We start from the raw sequence: 4,246 nt of genomic DNA, 5'->3' as shown, positions 1-4,246 counted from the left end.
GTGGTGCAACCCCTTTCATTTCTTACGTCCCTCTGGAAGGTGTCTTATTATTCTACTTCACCTGCCTTTAGCGAAGGCGAAATGTAGGACTGAGATGCTCGTGGCTGGAGTGGGTAAGAATATTGGGCTTTCTGGACGTACTAAAGTGGCTGAGCATCAGTTGGTTGCTTTCTGGCAGGTTCGTCTGTATTTGAAAGCCACTCCAAGGTTGCTAAGTAAAATTCCTGTGTTTAAACCTCAGTTGACTTGAAATGGATTTTTATGGCAGAACTTGAAGAGATCCCCTGACCTGTCTCCCTGCTCGAATGTGATTCATCTCTGGTGCTGCAGAAGGTAATGGTGATTAGCTGCACAGCATTTCACATATATTGCCAAGCCAAACTCTCAAAGTGATCTCCAGTTTTTTGTTGGAGATCTCAACGGTTCATGTTTTTTTCTCTCTAAAAAAAGTCATGGGATTTGGGATTAATTCTGTGTTGTCTATTCCACTGTTATGCTTGGTAGGTGGAGCAGGAAAAAATGGCCTGTTAAGATTTCTCCTCTAGCAATTCATACGCTCTGCAGGAAAGTACTTCCTTAGTTCCCTTCTTCCACCAGAGGGTGCTGAGACCCTCTCCTTCCTCCGTGTTTTGGGGCCATAGCTCTATCGGAGCCAGTAGACTTCATTGTAAGTATATTCTGTTGGCGTTCTCCTCGGAAGCAACCTTGTTTTCAACCCAAGTTTTATATGCTTTGCACAGACGCTGGTCCCACGAGCTACAGGATTTTACATGAATCATGCCGAGCGCAATAGTTGTCTCCACTGGTAACCCAGGTTTACGTGCTAGCATGTTCTGTCTGTTGTCGGTGCAGGCAGAATGGTGACGAGTGCCTTCCCGCGCTGTGTTTCACTGGGTGGGCAACAGAAACCTGGAACTAGCAGCTAACAGACCCGCCGGCTAATCAGGTCTTTATCAGGAAGTGAAGCATCTCTGGAAGAGGAATAGTGGTGACTTTCCTAGGAGAGATGAATAGGACCTGTCACCCAGGGTTATTTTTTTAAGCAGCTTCATGCATTGCAGACCAGGGCACTATTTCTTGTTGACAGAAGTGAGTTAACTTCATTAGTGAACGACACTGAATTGTCAGGTAAGAATTTTACTCTGGCCGCTTCGTTCCACACTGATGCCATCGAAAGCATTTCATTTAGGAAAGAGAACTGCATTAGTCCCACTGATAAGTTATAACAAGCTGTGCTGTTCCAGGCTAAGAGAACAAAAACTTTCAGTCACCTGAAAATGATTAAATCCGTTTCAAATTAGGCCCAGAGTTAATTTCCTGGGCTTGCTCCTGCTGTTTACGTTCCATGGAGCGCAGTTGCTGCTTTTGGTCAGCTCTGGGTTTCTAACATGGGAACTAGGTCACAATTTACAAAACTCATTTGCATCATAATATATGAATTTGATCAGGACAGAGAATGAATTATAAGGACTTTTATTTCCATCCTGGACTCTTAAAATAAATCTGTATGAAAACCCACATCCTCAATTTACACTTAAACTCCATTTATAGAGAAATAAATGAAGCGTGATGGTGACTATAATCAATCGCTCTTGGTCCTTCATCACATTACGTTGCTTATAGGAAGGAACATTAATGAAAATACCCAGTAGCCTAAGATTTCTGAGAGATGAATAAGTGGTAGTATACAACTGAAAATTGATGCAAATAAGTGGATTGACACAAATAATTCCCAGCACCTCTATCAGACATAGGATGAGCACTTTGAAGTTACCTACTCCAGGTTCTTTATATCACCTCTGAGTCTGTTTTCTCTAAATTTTAAGCTTGATTTATGCTACAAGATGTTACAGAGTGTTGCTGTAGCTTGGATGGTCCAGGCAGTAGGCGAGAAGTGAGGTTTGTTTGGTAATATCTTTTTTTTTTAAGCAACTATGTAGTTTCTAGAAATGTTAGACAAACTTTCAGACAAGGTGCCTTTCCTTTTGTCTGGCAAGTGGGGTTAAAAGAAAGTATTTTTTTTAACCTAGTATTTAACCTAGTATCGACTTCTCTCCCAAGCCTGAGGAAGGGCACTTCGGGTGCCTGTACACGAGCCTGGAGGCTGCTCTGGCGTGCTGTAATTACAGCGCGTTGGAGCAGACATGATTAATTGAATCTGCTGAGTCTTGTGTACCAGCATCCCCATACTTCGAAATGCGGGGGGGGGTGCTTTATCTAATGCTTGTCAAACAAGCTTTCAATAGTGCCACCACCACCATTTTGAAGCAGGACGCTGATACGCAAGACGCTCTCAGAGCCACTCTAATTAAATCGCCCTGCCTCCCCTCCTCCACCCAGTCCCGGAGCATGTGTAAAAATGCCCTTTGTGCCTGAAACCTTGTCTAACAGCTCCCTCAACTATAGAGCTAGTCCCACAAAAGATCCTACCAGCCAACCCTTGCTTCTCACAGAAAGGTATGGCACTCCAACACCTATGAGGGCCTAGCAAAGTACCCATCAAGAACTACAAGTGGACAGAGCGCCGCCCCCCTCACTCCGCATCAAACCAAGCGCAGCCCCCTGCCCTTGCTCTGTGTCTGGCCCTGTGCGCCCACCCAGCCCCATGCCATATGCACACATACCCAGTCGTATACCCACCCAAAGCAGGGGCAGCGAAGCAGGGAGCCTAGGCATAGCAGAGGCTGCAGCTGCAGCTACCCCTGCCCGACGCACAGACGCTCCCCCCTGGGCTCCCCAGCGCCATCTCTGGAGGAGCCGCCAGGCTCCAAGTGATCCGCAGCCTGGCCAGGGCCACGTTCACCAGCCCATCGGTGCCCGCCCGGCGGCTCATGCAGAGGGCAGTGTGAGCTGGCTCCCCTGCGGCGTGCGCAGCGGCAGGAGCTGCCCACCCAGGCCCCTGGAGAAGCCACCAGGCTCCCATAACCCTGCAGCCCAGCCCAGCTTGAGCGCAGCCCTAATCCCCCCCCCCCACAGCCCTTCTGGCGGTGGACGGCTATGACCCCCCCTCCCCATGCCAGCTGTGCACCACCACCCCCACCTCACCTCGCCTCGCCTGCATGTCTGTCTGTCGAGGCAGTGCACGTGCAGTTGGCCTGGGGCATTACGGACAGGCAGACACGCAACCAAAAGTAGCACGGCTTTTATTACCTTAGATTGGTGGCGCTTGGCAGGATTTCCACCAACTGGTGTCTGAGCAGAAGCTCATTTTTTCTAGTTGCTCTGACAGCCAAGGTGGGGTAAAGAGGCACCTTATAGACTAACTAAATCGGGGATGCATAAGCTTTCGTGAGCAGAAGCTCATTTCGCGAGACGGTGTGAAGGGACACGCACAGAGTGTGGTTTACCTCTGGCAGAGCTGAGCCGCATTTGACATGCCGGGAGCGATCGCAGTTGCTCCCCAAGCACATCCAGGTGCGGTAAAAGATTAAAGGGTCGACCGAGCAGCAATGTGCATCTTTGATAGCTGTGTGCCAGGGCAAGTAATGCAGCAGTTGTACCCTGAAGTAATGAAAATGGGTTCATTCACAGCAACTCTGGGAAAGCTGAAGAAATAGCTGTACAGTGGTGGGGGGAAAGCTGTACGGTTTAATAGACAAAGCCGAGGGCAGCATGGGAAGTCCTTTCACGCTGGTGTTACAGCGCTGGTAGGGCAACTCCAGCTGCGCAGTGCTTGGGGTGGTCAGGAATTGAGTGCAAGGTCTTGTGTGCCATATTTCCCTGTTGCAGCGGGAACAATAGAAGATGAACTGATTCGGGGCGAGAAAAGAAGTAATCCTCTTCCTTGGCTTGGGGAAAAGCAGAGACCTTAATCGTTTCTAGTCACTGCTGTTAGTTTTAAAGTGCTTGTCACCTTACAATCTGCTCTAAAACTGGTGTTCAACTTTTAAGAGCAGGGACCAAAAGTATTCTGGCACACATCGAGGAGGGGCCAGCAGGGGACTGCATGCTTAGGGGCAATCAGCACGCGGTCATCAGCGGCAGGTCCTGTCAGACCAACCTGGTGGCTTTTTATGATCAGATCACCAGATCATTGGATGCAGTGTAGGGTAGCAGTGGACATCGTCTTCCTGGACTTCCGGAAGGCTTTTGACACGGTCTCTCACCCCGTTCTCATTAAGAAACTGGGGGGCTGTGGCGTAGACACCCACACAGTCCAATGGGTCGCCAACTGGCTGGAGGGCCGCACCCAGTGGGTGGTAGTGGATGGGTCCTTCTCAACCTGGAAGGACGTGGGCAGTGGGGT

Source organism: Gavialis gangeticus, unplaced genomic scaffold, assembly GCF_001723915.1.
Source record: "Gavialis gangeticus isolate Ggan-Ray unplaced genomic scaffold, GavGan_comp1, whole genome shotgun sequence".
Lineage (NCBI taxonomy): Eukaryota > Metazoa > Chordata > Crocodylia > Gavialidae > Gavialis > Gavialis gangeticus.
This window is presented reverse-complemented; position numbering follows the sequence as displayed.